Below are 17,885 nucleotides of genomic sequence, written 5' to 3'. Positions count from 1 at the left end.
ATCCATCGTCGGGGCGACAATGCAAAAAGGAGGGGTAGATTGTGGCAGGATGAATGTTATCCCTCGGTCCAACCCACTTTCAGCCTGGCCCATTAGGGGGCGCTAGTATAAATAGTGGCCATTTGAGTGTCCCTGGATCGCTTACCTGTGATCTCCTTCTTGGTCACCTGACTTCCTGTTGGTGTTGCTGAGATTAGTTACTCTTCTGAAGCCTCCATCGCAGCTGGTAGGTGTTTACTCATTGTAGTGTGTATATTACCTTGCTTGGTGGTAAACAGCTATTGTTTGTAGGTCGTAGCTGTAGAAGCCTCCTCTGAGCCATTCCGCTTACGTTTTATGACACGGCTTACTTGGTATGTAATCAACTTCTGTTACGCTCTCTGCCTTCTGTTGTTCTTTTATAGTAATTATTTATTATGCTTTGCAGGAAGTGTGGGCCTTAGTGTTGCACCAAGCTACGCAAACTGAAGGGCTGCTGCTTTGCTGTGATGCTTTGCTTTGTTTTACTTTATTTTTACTGTCTGTTCCGGCTGCGAAGTTTGCTTCCTACTGCTGCCAGCCTTTAAAGTGGACGTCGGCGTTGACAACGGCCATATGCATGCCACGCGGGTCGGCTGGCGCGCATACTGATTGACTGACTGGATAATTAACTTACAGCCGTGCAGACGGCAAGTTGGAGCAATACGGCGATTCCGTTTGCTCCATATTTTAGAGTTTTACCCAGATTGTATGTTGTTTTACTGTATTTGATTTGTAGTTTGGCTTTTTGTTACGCCACTGGTGGGAGGCCCTTTTTCTAGCTGTAGATCACCAGTGTGGTCCTGCAGTTGGGTTATCCCCCAGCGCTGCATATTAGTTTTGTTGCAATATATTAAAATTTTCTTTGTTTCTTTTATTCAGATGCGGAGCGCCGACGTGGAGGAGACCAGGGTGCCTTGGTGGTGGGATCCTCTGAGTGTACACACCTGCCTTGTTTAATTTATTAGTGTGAGTGTGTGATAGTGTGCTGCACTTGTGTCTTGGTGTATTTTCTTCTTTTTTTTGAGTTTGTGTGTGGCATCCCTGCCCTCCACTGGTAAGCCTCAGCTCTGAATACCTTTTTTAGCATACTTATACACTGATATTTATGACTGTGCTTTTAAATGTTTTAATTAATAAATTGTCAATTTATTTTATCATTGAACCTCGTCTCTGTATTGAGTATAACAAACCTAACTGCCTTCGTAGTGATTAGTGTTGCCTCCAGTATTCTCTGGGTGAAATTCCCAGGGTGGCGTTGTCTTTTTAAAACTGTGAAGAGTAATTACTTTATTTCCACCTCGTGTTGCCACAAACTTGGCGTTGGTCGACAGGATATACTCTTTAAAAACAGAGACGTGTGTTCCTTTTTATTTTCTGGTATAACGTAAACTGTTTTTTAAAATTTATTTTGTACAGGATAAAAGCAAAGCAGCAGCTACTTTGGTGTGGGATTCCACAGCTGTGTTACAGAGATGGAGGAAGAGTTACAGGAACTCAGGGACTTGATCGCGCAGCTGAAAGCAGACAATGAGAGGCTGCGTCAGGAGAGGGCTGTTGGGTCAGGTACTAGTGATACACCTTCTACTTCAACTGCATCATCTGTTAACCCCCCAACTGCTAGTGTCTCTGTAGCAGAGAGACTAGTTTTTGTGCCCCGTGACAGAAAATGCCCTATGTTTAGAGGAAAATCAGGTATAGGGTTGGATGAATGGTTGGAGGAAATAGAAGGCTGCGCTAGAGCACGTCATTTGTCTTTGGCTGATAAAGCATTTTTCCTGTTTGACCACCTGGAAGGGGAAGCACATGAGGAGATCAAATATCGCTCTAGTGCAGAGAGGTCGGATCCCGCTAAGATAATCACTATATTGCAAGAACTTTATGGCTGTTCAGACTCCTATGTAGCATTGCAGGAAGCTTTCTTCTCTAGGAAACAGCAGGAAAATGAGACACTGCAAGAGTTTTCCCTCGCTCTCCTGGGTCTTATGGAGAAAGTTAAATCGAGTGCCCCCAATGGCATGCCCAATGCAGACGTTTTATTAAGAGATCAATTTGTTGAACAGGTCTTAGATAGTACCTTGCGGCGGGAGTTAAAGCAGCTAGTAAGGAGGCAGCCAACACTGACATTGCTGGAGATTAGAGGGGAAGCTATTAGGTGGGAACGTGAAGGGTTGCCTAGTGGTGTTAGACATAGAAGCAGTTCTGTCCCTTCTGTCTATGGCATTCAGTATGGGGTCCATAGTGGTCCTTCAGGAATAGCCCAGTCCACCCATTTGTCTGAAATGAGTGAGATGAAGGAATTGTTAAAGCGCCAGCAGGAGCAACTTAATCAGCTCACTCAGAGCATTGCTCGATTGCAGGGCCCCCATCGAATGTCTCGCTCAGGACGGAGCGATTCCATTATATGCCGACGTTGTCAGCAACCTGGACATTTTGCTCGGGAGTGTGATGGGGAACGTGTTCCTCGTTCCCGGCCACCTTCGCAGGCCCCTCTGCATAATCGGAGGCACTCTCCTTTAAATACGGCTTCGGAAAACTAGCACCCTCCGTATTGCCGAGCCACAGTTCGGGTGGGGTGTCTATTGGCTCAAGGGTTGTTTCTAATGGTCCAGAGGCAGCCTCCAAATTAATTTCATCCTGTCCGCATATAGATGTGGACATGGGCGGTGTAAAAGTATCTTGTTTGGTTGATACGGGGTCTATGGTCTCCACCATTACTGAAAGCTTTTTCTGCCAGCATTTTGAGTCCTGGGGTCAAGAGCGCCTCCAAGCTTGTCATTGGTTGCAGCTTAAAGCGGCTAATGGTTTGTCTATTCCCTACCTTGGTTATATCGAGCTAAGTGTAGAGCTCTGTGGTAAGTTTCTTCCACAGTGTGGCGTGTTGATCGTTAAAGATCTTCCAGGTGCAGGACCTTCCACGGTTCCGGGTGTATTGGGGATGAATGTAATTCGGAAGTGTTACCACGAGCTTTTTGGGCAACATGGTGAAGCATTGTTTAGTTTGGGCTCTGTCACAGAGGCCCCTAAACCCCTTGTGCATGCGCTGCAAAAGTGCCATGATGTTAGTATAAGAGCCCCACTGGATTTGTCTGGCCATGTGAGAGTGAGAGGTAAGCGAGCATGTTGCATTCCGGGTGGTGTAATGAAAATAGTGGCTGCCACCTGTTCTGAGCAATATTCAGGTGCCACCGTGTTATTTGAACCCAATGATGTTAACTTGCCTGCTGGACTTTTAGCGTCCCCTGCATTGGTTCGAGTGGTTAGAGGTACTGCATACATACCAGTTGTTAATGTAGGGACCATGGCGGTTTTGCTTCATCCCAGGACTGTTATAGGGACCCTGGAGGATGTTTACGTGGTCAGTTTGCCTGCTGGTGTGACAGAAATACCCCCGAATGTAGCAACAATGGCCTCTCACACCGCAACCCCTACTGTGCAGGATCAGATGGCAAGAATTGATTTGTCTAAACTGTCAGCAGAGGGACAGGGACAGGTGAGGTCTCTCCTTAAGAAATACAGCTCGGTCTTTTCTGCTCATGACACTGATTTGGGTTGCACTAACTTGATCTCCCATGACATTCCGCTCTTAGATGATATCCCCGTGCGGCAGCGTTATAGGCGCATCCCCCCTTCAGAGTATGAGGTTGTGAAAGAGCATATTAATCAGTTACTAGGGGCCAAGGTGATTAGAGAGAGTAGCAGCCCCTATGCTTCTCCCATCGTGCTCGTTAAGAAAAAGGATGGCAGCCCACGCATGTGTGTTGATTATCGGCAATTGAACAACAAGACAAGGAAAGATGCATTCCCCCTGCCGCGCATTGAAGAATCCCTAGATGCGCTGACTGGTGCCCGTTGGTTCTCCACCATGGATTTAGCAAGTGGCTACAATCAGGTCCCAGTTACGGAAGAGGATAGGCCCAAGACTGCCTTCTGTACTCCTTTCGGCCTATTTGAGTGGAACCGAATGCCATTTGGGCTCTGTAATGCCCCTAGCACCTTCCAGAGACTAATGCAACGCCTTTTCGGTGATCAACAGTGCCAGTCTCTGCTTCTCTATCTTGATGACATTGTAATCTTCTCATCGACAGTACAGCAACATCTTGAGCGGCTGGATGTGGTGCTAGGTCGGCTTCAGCAGGAGGGTTTGAAAGCAAAGCTTGCCAAATGTGCCTTTTTCCAGCGGGAGGTTCGCTACTTGGGCCACGTCATCTCCGATCAGGGCGTCTCCACGGACCCTAGCAAGGTGGAAGTGGTAGCTAACTGGCAGCCTCCTAAGACTGTTTCGGAACTACGCTCCTTTCTTGGGTTTGCCAGCTATTATCGCCGTTTTGTAGAGGGTTTTGCTAAGTTGGCGGCACCTCTGCATAGACTGGTGGCAGAGTGGGGAGGCAGAAAATCAAAGAAGAGGTCAGAGCATGGTGTAGTGGAGAACTGGACTGCAGAGTGTGCTCAAAGTTTTGAGGCATTAAAGACTAAACTGACAACAGCACCAGTGCTTGCTTATGCAGATTTCTCTTTGCCTTTTATTTTAGAAGTGGATGCCAGCCATGGCGGCCTAGGGGCGGTGCTCTCCCAGGAGCAGGGAGGTAAGGTGAGGCCAATAGCCTATGCCAGTCGGGGTTTGAGGCCTACTGAGCGCAATATGCTAAATTATAGCTCAATGAAGCTGGAGTTTTTGGCACTTAAGTGGGCCATGACTGAGAAGTTTAGAGAGTACTTGTTGGGCCACAAGTGTATTGTTTACACCGACAACAATCCTCTTAGTCACTTGTCTTCTGCTAAACTTGGGGCTACTGAACAGCGCTGGGCAGCTCAGCTCGCTTCGTTTGACTTCGACTTAAAGTACAGGTCAGGAAGGAGTAATAAGAATGCAGACGCTTTATCTCGCCAGCATCCACCCGATCTTCAGGAAATTAAAGCCATGGTTCCTGGTACAGCCTTGCCTGAACCTCTTCAACAAGCCTTGCGGCTGGGACCAGTTGAGGTATCCCAAGCTGCCATTACAGTTTTGCCCCATCTCACTACTCCTGATCTTCATACCCTCCAACAGGTCGACCCAGTGGTAGAGGAGATCCTGGTGTTCTGGAGACGGAAGCAGCGACCCAGCTTTGAGGAGCGGCAGCAGCTTTCCCCACCTGCTCTGGTGCTGCTACGACAATGGGATCGTCTGATTGAAAGGGATGGAGTTCTGTATCGTCAGGTTCATCGCCTTGATGGTGCCGAGGTGGTACTTCAGCTTTTGCTGCCTAGTGCATTAATTGAGCAGGTGTTGACTCATGTTCATCAGGACCATGGCCATCAAGGTGTGGAAAGGACCCTAGCGCTTCTCCGCTCACGGTGCTACTGGCCAGGTATGTCTGCTGAGGTAGCTCGCTGGTGTCAGAGATGTGAACGTTGCCAAGTTGCAAAAGACACCCAACCTGCAGCTCAAAGTTTCATGGGACATTTGTTGGCCTCTCGACCAAATGAAATCTTGGCCATTGATTACACCCTGCTTGAACCCTCCCGGAATGGGCTGGAGAATGTCTTGGTAATGACTGATGTTTTCAGCAAGTATACATTGGCTGTCCCCACTCGTGACCAATGTGCTGCTACAGTGGCCCAGGTTCTTGTAACTGAGTGGTTTTCGAAGTTTGGTGTACCTGCCCGTATTCATTCCGATCAGGGTCGTAACTTTGAAAGCTCCCTGATCCAGCAGCTCTGCAAGTTTTATGGTATTGAGAAGTCCCATACTACTCCTTATCATCCGGCTGGAAATGGTCAGTGTGAACGTTTTAATAGGACTTTGCACAATTTGTTGCGGACCCTGCCAGTATCCAGAAAAAGAGACTGGAATGTATGTTTGCCCCAGTTACTCTACTGTTATAACACCACTCCCCATCAGGCTACTGGGGAAACTCCATTCTTATTGATGTTTGGGCAAGAACCCAGGTTGCCAGTGGACTTTCTGTTGGGCAGAGTACCAGACCCCATCAGTGGAGATGGGCACGAGTGGATTCAGGAGCATCAAGCCCGGCTACAGGTTGTACATGAAGGAGCCAAGGAACGACTGCAATTGGCTGCCGACCGCAGAAAGAGGCACCATGATCAAAAGGTGAAAGAGGCACCATTGAACGACGGGCAGTTGGTGTTCCTGCGCGATTTGAGTGGAAGAGGGAGATGTAAAATCAAAGATCGATGGAAACCAGCGGTATATAGAATCCTGAAGGCACCTAAAGGAGGTGGGGCAGTATATACCATTGCACCTGCAGATGATCCTAGCAGTGTGAAGCATGTTCATCGTACCTTGCTGAAGGCTGTGGTAATGGCACCTACACCACCAGAAGGGCCTGCTCCGTGCAGTAGCCCACATGGCCCAGAAATATCATCCGCAGAACCAGAACATGACTCATCAAGTGACAGTGACCTGTTATTCCTGAGCATAGGAGCTCCTCACGTAAATGTTTCACCATCTTACTGCCCAGTAGTGATTCCAAGTAGCTCTGAGTTGTTGCTCTCACCAGAAGACCGAACTTCCGATGTTCCAGCCACTTGTACAATTACTCAGAGTGCAGCACCAGTTCCATCTAGCTCTCTTCCTGTTTCCACTACGAGCTCTGATAAAAGAAATATTGTTGTGCGAAGAACTACACGGTCCACGGCCGGCCAGCATTCAAACATCCATCATCTCCCAAGACCAACAGGGGAGGTGGCACAAGGGGCTGCAAACTCTATTTCTGAGCCTAGAATACATGCTGTCTCTGCATTTTTTAGGCCTTGGGATTAACCTGGGTGTCTTTGTAATCCATCGTCGGGGCGACAATGCAAAAAGGAGGGGTAGATTGTGGCAGGATGAATGTTATCCCTCGGTCCAACCCACTTTCAGCCTGGCCCATTAGGGGGCGCTAGTATAAATAGTGGCCATTTGAGTGTCCCTGGATCGCTTACCTGTGATCTCCTTCTTGGTCACCTGACTTCCTGTTGGTGTTGCTGAGATTAGTTACTCTTCTGAAGCCTCCATCGCAGCTGGTAGGTGTTTACTCATTGTAGTGTGTATATTACCTTGCTTGGTGGTAAACAGCTATTGTTTGTAGGTCGTAGCTGTAGAAGCCTCCTCTGAGCCATTCCGCTTACGTTTTATGACACGGCTTACTTGGTATGTAATCAACTTCTGTTACGCTCTCTGCCTTCTGTTGTTCTTTTATAGTAATTATTTATTATGCTTTGCAGGAAGTGTGGGCCTTAGTGTTGCACCAAGCTACGCAAACTGAAGGGCTGCTGCTTTGCTGTGATGCTTTGCTTTGTTTTACTTTATTTTTACTGTCTGTTCCGGCTGCGAAGTTTGCTTCCTACTGCTGCCAGCCTTTAAAGTGGACGTCGGCGTTGACAACGGCCATATGCATGCCACGCGGGTCGGCTGGCGCGCATACTGATTGACTGACTGGATAATTAACTTACAGCCGTGCAGACGGCAAGTTGGAGCAATACGGCGATTCCGTTTGCTCCATATTTTAGAGTTTTACCCAGATTGTATGTTGTTTTACTGTATTTGATTTGTAGTTTGGCTTTTTGTTACGCCACTGGTGGGAGGCCCTTTTTCTAGCTGTAGATCACCAGTGTGGTCCTGCAGTTGGGTTATCCCCCAGCGCTGCATATTAGTTTTGTTGCAATATATTAAAATTTTCTTTGTTTCTTTTATTCAGATGCGGAGCGCCGACGTGGAGGAGACCAGGGTGCCTTGGTGGTGGGATCCTCTGAGTGTACACACCTGCCTTGTTTAATTTATTAGTGTGAGTGTGTGATAGTGTGCTGCACTTGTGTCTTGGTGTATTTTCTTCTTTTTTTTGAGTTTGTGTGTGGCATCCCTGCCCTCCACTGGTAAGCCTCAGCTCTGAATACCTTTTTTAGCATACTTATACACTGATATTTATGACTGTGCTTTTAAATGTTTTAATTAATAAATTGTCAATTTATTTTATCATTGAACCTCGTCTCTGTATTGAGTATAACAAACCTAACTGCCTTCGTAGTGATTAGTGTTGCCTCCAGTATTCTCTGGGTGAAATTCCCAGGGTGGCGTTGTCTTTTTAAAACTGTGAAGAGTAATTACTTTATTTCCACCTCGTGTTGCCACATGTGGAAATAGCATATTATGATATAAAGCCGTGTCTTGACATTGAAATCCTTAATTTGTCTGATTATGTTGTGATTAACATAGATGACCGTTCTGTTTTCTCGTAGCTGAGCTGGTGAGTCCAGTCAGTGTGTGTCAGATAGTCGTCAACAAACTTGAGGAACCGTCCTTTAAACAGCAGCCATTTGGACTCTATGAACAATCTGCTCCTCTCCCTTTACCATGACCTGGTTACCGGGTGCAAGATTTTCCTCCAATCGCAGTCAGGGGATTGATTCACTCAGAGCAGCTTACGACACCTTTTAAACCCCGTGCTGCAGAGTCAGAGGGAGAACACCACTCCATCTCCTTCTACAGACTCACCAGCTGGTATGATGGTGCTGCCTGCAGGGTCCCGCTTACATTCTCAGATCCTGACTCCAGTGCTTCCAGAGAAGGTGGATATTTATGTGCTGAAGGCAGCCTGGAGGAACTGTGTCCACAGCCTGGATGCCAACAACCTCATCGTCACCAGAGTCAATCCTGCTGTTTATCACACAAAAGACACTGAGATGACAAACCGCTGGAGAATCACGGACTCCAGCTCAGAGGGCAGAGTTATCATGTCGGTGCTCTGCCAGTTTCTAAAGAGGTTTGCACAGAGCATGAAGAGAAAGGCTACAGAGGAAGAGAGCAGCAGCAGGAGCCCCACTCCACCAAAGAAACACTTCAGACTGTGAAGCCTTTCTCAGAGAACTTATTTTCTGAAGACTCTTTAATAGTTTTAAGACTTTGGCACTGCTTCTGTGAACTGTGTTGGACATATGGCAGGGCTGTGGACTGGATGTTGAACGAGGAACATCTATTGTAGAGCCAAGTGTAAATCTGTGCAACACGAACTAAGGATCCATAAAGACAGTGCCAAGTGTACATTATCCTCTGCTGCATCTCAGACATCAGCAAGAATCAACACAGTGGTAAGTAATAAGTAATGTTGAAGGTTGTCTCTGAAATGATGTCCCAAAATGTTAGAAAACTTCTTGAGGTTTTAACTTTTATTGTTGCTTTTCTGCCTTTTGTTTTTAAGAATCTGATGAAAAGGAGAAACAAGAAGAGACACACCACAAACGAGTTTCCCTTACTAACATGGTAAATATATTCATCATGTAATGACATTTCCTCAGAGTAACCAGGAGTGTTTGTCTTGTTCTAAAGTGATTCAGTCTTCTCTCGTGTTATTTGGTATTTGTCTTTGAAAAGAGAGGAGCAGTAACTGCATACGGAGAAAGAAACAGGAGCATCCAAAGACAACTGAGAGTCTTTAGTGCACCGTGAACAGCAGTCACCTCAGAGCAAGAGAGTCCTCGTGGCTGTCTGGGTTCTCTCCAGGAGCTCTGGCTTCATCCCACAGTCCAGAGACATGATATAAGTGATAAGATAATATAACTAAAAAAAAAAAAACAGTTTAGAACAAGTGTGAGCCTCCTTTACAACTTTATTCACATCCTTTAAATGTAAGAGCTGCTGGCACGTCTGGTGAGGGTGTGCCCACACCTAATCTAAACCACAGAGCTTTAGTCCCTCTCATACTTGGTTGAGTATTGACATCAGCTGCACCGGTGCATGCAACGTGAGGGCACTAATGGACAGGGAGGAAATAATACTTGAATTCATTTTGAACAAAGACGTCATGCCAAATATTTTTTGATAGCTGTTTCAATTATGAATACACAGACTTTGTGATTGCTTTTTTCCTGTCAACATGTATTGTTCACAAATAACCACGGGCCACAACTGAATCAGATAGTTCCATCATTTCTCTTCATCTGCATTTTCGATCTGAAAGTAGAAACAACTATAATGAGGAGAAATTGAATTTTTATATTTATGAACGAGGACTGTGTGGAGGAGAGCCGAGTCAGGAAACAGGTTGTTCACCTGACCGACAAGCTGGAGTCAGAACCTGTGATTTATCCTCCCTGACTATTGAGTGATGTTATATGCTGATGTTATTTTCCTGTTTTGAGCCAAACCAGATTTCTCTATAGGAACTCTGTGTTAAAGGGTCAATGCACCAAATTGGGTTTTGATAACAGTTTATTTCTCATGCAAGGAAAGACACAAACTGCTCAGAGGGATTAGTAATGAGCACAAGTTAAATGAGCTCATTGCACTACGTTGGCTTTATCAGCCCTGCACAGAACAGATTGGTCTTAGACTCTTTGATTCTCTTAAATAAGTAGAATCTGAAACTGAAGGTTTTAGATTAAATCTGATTCCTAAATCAAGAAGTAAATCTTAAAGAACAACCTAGGTTTGTAATTTGGAACAAAGTTGCGTTAACTAAAACTATCTTGAACTGTGGAAGGTTAAGTGTGACCTTCTTAGCTGCAAACCTTGAACTGGTTTAGTAGCTTTTATATCTGTCTTACTGTGACATAAGTGCTGAAAAGGGATTTATCTCTCTCCCTCTGTCTATCTCTCAGTCCGTCTCTCTAAAATATTCATTTTACTTTATTTTCTCTATATATGATGTAGGTTTGAATTTTCCCTGCTAAATTGTGACGGTCTGGGAGTCTCCTACGTTCGACCTGCCTGTATGTATGTTTTTCTATGTGTTTTGTTTTGTCTCCCCTCCCAGTCCCCTGCTTCCCCCTTTAAGTGTGTGTGTGTGTGTGTGTGTGTGTGTGTATTCCAGCGTGCCAATTTATGGGCGTCATCAGGCCGGAAGGTGTTTCCCGTGTTGAAGCCGCCACACATGTCTTCCGTCTAGATTGGCCGCTACTTAAGTGTTTGACTGAGCTTCAGTCAACGCTGGATCATTGAGTTACCAAGTAAGTGAAGTCCCAGCTCTGAGTGGAAATAGTCTGTGCGTGTGTTTCTGTGAGTTCACCAATCTGATCTCTGTACCTTGTCTTGTTAGGAACTTGGAGAGGAGTGTGTCACAGGAGCGAAGTGTTTGTAAATGTCGAGTGTTGGAGTTGTTTTCCTGTCACACCTGGACCACCAGCACAGTCCTGCAGGATGGGAAAGTCCTGCATTTGGGCCCCGTTCTCGCCACGCACCTTAACATAAATAATAAACACTTTGATTGAGAAACTGCATTTTGTGTTTACTTTTGTAGGGTTGCCTACCGCTGCAGGAGGCTGCATCATGAAACCAACATGATGAACTGCCAGTGGGAGAAGCACTACCCTATAGACCTCTGTAATCCAAGTAAAAGTAGCAGTACAGCTATATACAAGTTAATACGAAGGCACAGAATCAACAAGAGCTATGAACTAATCTTAGAGCCGGGGCTACACTGGTGCGAGTCATACAAGGATCCAGCGATGAGTAGCTTCCTTTCCTCAACTTAAGTAGTGGCAGGGATAATGAGGCACAGGTGTTCACTCTCCATAGGTGCGTGGGGCGAGGGCAGGAACCACCATGACTTCCGTCCTGGCGAGACAGAGAGCGCGAGAGAGAAAAATAATGACGCTGCTGATCATCTTCATGCTGGTCCACCGGGCCGTGACATTCAGTAACATGAATATGGAAGTGTAAAGAGTGTGCAGCACAAGAGACTGCAAGATCTCAGTTATTGAAGCACTACAGGTTAAACCATGGTCACTTTGGCCGCAGACACGCTTATCCATGCACATATTTAAATTGTCCATGTAGTCACCAATGTAGATCACATGTTGATCAGACATTGCAGAGATCAGTAGATTCCTGGTGTGATTGAAGACAAGCTTTTCATTGATGATTTAAAAAGAGGGTGATGAGCTATTATTATTATTATTATTACTACTACTACTACTACATTGTCTTGATTAATCCATTAAAAAACAAACAAAAATAAAAACATTTGCAAATGGTTCAAATCTTTCATAAATATTCACGCAGAGCTGGAAATTGTAATTTTTAAATTTGATTTGTGCAGCTAATGAAAGTCTTCTGAAGGTAAGAAGGAGATGTGCAACAAAAAAATTACAAAGTTTATCTTTTTTGTTTTTTTTCCTAACAAACGTCTGTTCATCAATATATTTTTGTATTCAGTTCATTCTATTATTATTGTGTGAATGCTGCTGTTGCTCAATTCCTCGTTATTATTCTGAATTCTTTGTGGGATTTTTGGGTGCTGTGACTTTTGGTGTTTGTTCCTGTTTTTCTTTCTTTAATAACCTTTTCTCACAAGATGTTTTACAAAGTAAATACATTTGGAGAAATCTCCCTGACTGTAGTGGCGATTCCTTTTGTTTGAACAACCAAACATCCAAGAATTAAAATTCCGCAAGCCACTGCTGCACTGAGATAAGATCTTGTACGCAGGCAAAAGAAGTCGACTGTCCAAACTTGAAAGTTGCATTTTATGGTTTATTTATTCAGTTTGGCAAGCAATAAAAAGATCAATTTTTGTTGCTTCCTGCTGCTTCTTCTGCTCTGGTAAAAAATAAACAAGACATAGGCTCACTCCAGTGCATACTGGTCCTATACCAGTCTCTTTATTTAGAGAAAAATAGCCCTACAGTTCTTCCTGACTGACTTAACAAGATAAACAACAAAACAAACCCAAACAATTAAGCAAGTATTAACCTACAAATAAAACTTGTGAATAACCTAAAATATAAGTAAACCAACAACAAACTTTAACAAATTTCAAAATATAAAAAATAAAGAACAAATAGCTCCAACACTCCGGCCCCTAATTGTGCATACAATCACAATTACTTTAAAGTTCCAAAAAGAAAGGAGCTATTCACTCTGATTTTCTTCAAGATGAGGCTTCCAGTAGCAAAAGAAGTTTGCTCATGGATGACTTTTGCCATCATCCATGATCCTCTTGGAGCTGTAGCGCCTGCAATCCAAATAATATCTCCAGGTATAAGACATCTTTTAGTCCTCGTCCATTTTTGTCCTTCTTTCATCAGAGGTAGGTACTCAGCAAGCCATCTTTTCCAGAACAACTCTGCCATGTATTGTACCCATTTCCACCTTTTCCTGCCATGAAGATCGCTTGGATCAAACAGTCCTGGTGGCAAAACTGGTTTGTTTTTCAACAACAAGTGATTGGGTGTCAGTGCTTCAAGACCATTTGAGTCATCTGAAACTCTGGTAATGGGTCTGTCGTTCAATAGAGCTTCAACTTCACAGAAGACTATTTGGAGTCCTTCATCATCCAAAACTTGTTCTTTGAAAATTGAGGCTAAAATACTCTTTATGGAACAAATGAGACGCTCCCACACACCACCTTGGTGAGAGGCTGCTGGGACGTTAAAGCTCCATTTGACACCATCCTGAACAAAAGCATTTTGAATTTTAGCATAGCTCAGCTCAGTCAAACTCTTGATTTGCACCAACAAAATTTGTAGCATTATCAGACCTGATGGTCGAAACTGGGCCTCGTCTACAGATGAACCTCCGCACAGCATTTATACAGGAGTCTGTATTAAGTGTATGTGCAATCTCCAGATGTACTGCACGACTGGTCAAACAAGTAAAAAGAACATCCCTTTTAAGGAGACTTTGTCTCTTTTAACACTTATAGGTCCAAAATAGTCCACTCCAACATTTGTGAATGTAGCTGTGTTTGGCACGACTCTATCTTCGGCAGATCTGCCATCTTTTTTTCAACAAACTTTCCTCTGTTGCGTCCACACATGATACAACGAGAGATGATTTTCCTGGCAGCAGAATTTGCATTTACTATCCAGTATTTTTGTCTTAGTTTTCACAGCATGTCCCAACTTTTAATGGATATGGCGTAAAATCAATGTTGACACATTCTGCCTCTGCTAAATCTTCTGGAGTCAGATTTCCTTTCTTCAAAGTGGTCTTAAATCTTTCCATTCTTGTCTCCACTTCTTGCTTCTGACTTTCCCGATCATTCTTATTCAGATCTGCAGCAACCAACTCTTTCCTCTTTCTGCCCTAGCAACACTAAGGTCTCTTTGAGCTTTAAAAATCAGGCTACAGAGATTTTGAGTTTTGCCCAAGACAAGAAGTGTTTAGTTTGTAGGATTTTGTGATTGACATTCACTGTCAGGTCCTTTTTGACCTCTGGGTCATCTGCAGAAATTACACTGCAATCCACATCCAGTTTAGGCCACTCCTCCTCTGACTTGTAGAGAAAGCCTTCCCCATTTATCCACCTCCTACATTTGATGAAATCCCCAGCTCTCATGGCGCTACAATTCTGATTCCATTTTATATTCTGTTTAACAATTCGATTCTTTATCGATTCTCCCATCGATTCTTATTTTTTAAAAAGGGGAACATACAGGTCGATTAGCTTAGAACTTTGTTTTATATCTTATCTTTGAACAAAATTTAGGACTAGCATGACCTTACAAACCCAACAGCGAGATCTTAAGAGATCCACAGCCTACGGCTCCTCGATGGGGTGCCACAGGTCCCCAGAAAAAAATATGTAAATGTAAAATAATAATAAAATAAATATTCTTCTGTAGCAATAACAAAGTATAACATAAATTATTCTGTGGCAATTACACAAGAATGTCCAGTAACATTTACACTCCCCTTTTTAAAAGTATATATGAGCTGAGCACTCAAAAATAAAACTACATCAGACAGCAAAAAATACAGTCAACTCAAGTCCAACGGCACTGTACAATTCTGCATCCCTCAGCTATGGAAAATTACAAATTCTTTTGCAGAAATATAAGCATATCTGCTTTTTCAGGAACGATACGTGATCTTTCTGGACTTATGGTCTCTCCAGCTGTGGAGAACCGCCTCTCAGACAGGGTGGAGGATGCCTGCACACACAGAAAGCTTTCAGCCAGTGCTGACAGCAGGGGCAGAGTCTCTCTCTTGCTCCACCACCATAGAGTGGCGTTATCCTTGCAGGGGATGGGGGTTAGGCTTCTATACAGCTGGCTCTCCTGATCAACTCTCTGGGCCAGGGAAGCAATGGACTGCCGTTGATGGAATGACTGCAGCCCGTTGAACTCCTCTTCAAAGAATTCCTCCAAGGCAGTTTTTTTTTCTGCTTTACTGGTGGCGCCTGAAATAAAATAAAGTTTTAAAAGGGAGGAAAATGTGACATCATGACTATCCTTAAGTATTTATAACTGTCATTTTATTTATGATAAATAAATCATCAATTGTACCTGGTATCGTTTGAAAAGATCTTTCCAAATGTTCTCCTTTATGCTCCTTGTGAAGACAGAGTCATCTTCTTGTACGGTGTAGTGTTGATGTAGCTTTTGCAGGATGGGCAAAATCTCACCACAGGTCGGACTTTTGTCGCTGGAGACTGCTAGTGTGGAGGTGTAGTGCTTCCGCATGAGCACCACAAACTCCTCTGCTTTTCTTAAGTCATCATTGCCCATTTTAGCCAGTCTGCAACATCAACAAAACAAAAATACAACAGATATGTTGCATAAAACAAACAAAATTAAAACCCGAGTCCATTTTAAACCATATTATCATTATGTTTCAATACTACTCACCTTTCCTTTTTCATGGACTTTCTTATCCGTGGATCGATGGCTGCAGCCTGGATGGCAGGAAACTGCTCGCAGAATCTCTCCTTCATCAAATACAGAGAGTTCCATATGGTCTTTACATCTAGGAGCAGCATATGCTTGGGCAGCTCTGAGGGGTAACACATCCACAACAACTTTGCCAACTTTTTTACAGCATAAGGTCCACCTTCCACACTGTTTATCACCTTCCATGACTCTAAAGCGTTGGACGCATCAGTGCCTATCAGTAGCTCCGCATCTGCATCAATGTTGTGAAGTTTAACAGGTGAGGCCACTGATCAATATCCCCTTGCGTGGGAATATTCACCGCAGAAACTGGCATGGTCATTTGAGTCAAAACATCTGGTAACGCCATGAAATCCTTTGCTTCCAAAACAGACAGACAGTGCACTAACAATCCTAATCTGACTCATTGTTCTCAGAAGGATATTTGTCTTTTTCCCATTTAGATTCAGTCTTTTTGCCAGGGTTTCTGTACAGAATGTACCTGAACTTCCAGGATCCAGAAATGCATATGTTTGCACAATTCTATTGCTCTTTTGGCTCTTAACTTGAACTGCAACAATAGAAAAAACTGCATCAACCTCTTGACTGGCCCCAATATACCCACATGTGGTACCACAGCTGAGTGGTTGCAGTTGAGAAGTTGACATCGGAGTTTGTCACCTGTTGAGTTTGTTCTGAGGATGCACCTGGATCTTTTTGCTCTATATGAAGGACCCCTGGGTGCTTTTGGTGACACACGTCACAATCCAAACGACTCCTGCAGTCTTTGCTTGTGTGACCAACTGTAAAACAACCAAAACAAATTCCCATTTCCTTGATAAAAGTCAACTTATCCCAATGCATTTTAGCTCCTCTCCATTTTCTCTCAGTTTGTATGGAAGTTTCATAATAGTCATTCTCATGTTTGAGGGCAAATCCAACTCTTTCATATAAACAGTTTGCTGTGTTAGATTTAAAAATCCTTGACGAAAAAGAGAGAATGACTGAAGACCTTTCACATCTTCGCTTTTAATAGGTGCCCAACTCTTAATCTTCTCCATATATGCAGAGGCAATTTTATTTTCATTCCCAAAATGTTCTTCAAGAAGATGTTTGGCTCTGGAATAGCCCTCCTCAGGAATGCTGACAACTATGCACCAAGTCTTTAGGCTGCCCCCCAGTGGACTGCTCTAAAAAAATGCAAACAGTCGCTCCAGTTATAACTTTTAGCTTCCACTCCATTTTCAAAGGCATTTATAAATGATCTATACTGGAAAGGGTCTCCATCAAACACAGGGCTGTTTCTGGCTGGGAGGACAGAAGATAAGTTTTGTTTTACAAGTAAAGTAGTGATGTCATTTTGTTTTTGCATAATATTAGCAATCTCATTAGTATGGTTCTCAGTAGATTGAGGCTGTGTTTGCTGCGTCACTTGAGCTGAAGCATGAACTTTTACCATCATCTCATCCACCTGATGTTGTTTTTGACTTTGTTTAGGTATGAAGACCTGTGATTCAGATCCAGCATGATCGATTAATGTCTATCAGAATCGAACTAGGAACAGCTGACGTTAATGTTGTGACCTGCTATGCACCACAGACTGGATGCAGCGATCAGTGTTGGTCAAGTTACTTGAAAAAAGTAATCAGTTACTAATTACTGATTACTTCCCCAAAAAAGTAATCCCGTTACTTTACTGATTACTTATTTTCAAAAGTAATTAATTACTTAGTTACTTAGTTACTTTTTAAAAACACAATTTACAACCTGAATAGGTGATAAAGCGATAGATCTTTCAGCCAAATTCTACTTTTTCTGCATAATCCATCATACAAAATGTAATCAAATGGAAAAGTCTCTTCTTAAAACTTGTTTTATTAGTTTTAATCTTTTAACTTTATGCATCAAGCAAAAATTAAATTATATGCAACATTCTGTGACTGGAAGAAATTTGTTTAACATTTAAACCTATTTTCTGCACATTCCAGCACATAAAACAAAATATTTTTTTGTGTTTACACTCACTCTTTCAAATAGATGCAAGTAAAACACAGCAGAAAATAAATAAAGTCAAAGACTAGTTGCTCTATTTTCACCTGTAAAGCAGGACTGGGGTAGGCGGAGGTTTACCCTGGTGCAGGTGTGCTGCAGCGGACAGTTGAAGACTCCGCGAGTTTCTCTGTGAATTTCCCATTACGTCGTAGCGCACTCGCTGCTTGCTTGGAAGTTTAGGGGGTTTTTTCGCTGTAAAAAGAAGTTTTCTTCCCACGCACAACGGACACTAATGTCTTTGTCAC

At 43.5% G+C, this 17,885-nt stretch overlaps 2 long non-coding RNA genes across 2 annotated transcripts; both read left to right on the top strand.

Moving 5' to 3' along the window:
• On the top strand, positions 1-8,125 carry LOC134645278 (uncharacterized). The gene is made up of 3 exons (XR_010096540.2): positions 1-1,075; positions 1,438-1,584; positions 7,701-8,125. It is a non-coding gene; the product is annotated as an uncharacterized LOC134645278 (long non-coding RNA).
• A 1,294-nt stretch (positions 8,126-9,419) lies between these two features.
• On the top strand, positions 9,420-12,453 carry LOC134645274 (uncharacterized). Its single transcript, XR_010096535.1, has 3 exons — positions 9,420-10,707; positions 10,809-10,944; positions 11,034-12,453. It is a non-coding gene; the product is annotated as an uncharacterized LOC134645274 (long non-coding RNA).
• The last annotated feature ends 5,432 nt before the right edge of the window (positions 12,454-17,885 follow it).

This window comes from Pelmatolapia mariae, linkage group LG16_19 (assembly GCF_036321145.2).
Source record: "Pelmatolapia mariae isolate MD_Pm_ZW linkage group LG16_19, Pm_UMD_F_2, whole genome shotgun sequence".
Classification (NCBI taxonomy): Eukaryota; Metazoa; Chordata; class Actinopteri; order Cichliformes; family Cichlidae; genus Pelmatolapia; species Pelmatolapia mariae.
Note: the sequence above shows the minus strand (reverse complement) of the source record. Positions and strands in the feature narration are given on the sequence as shown.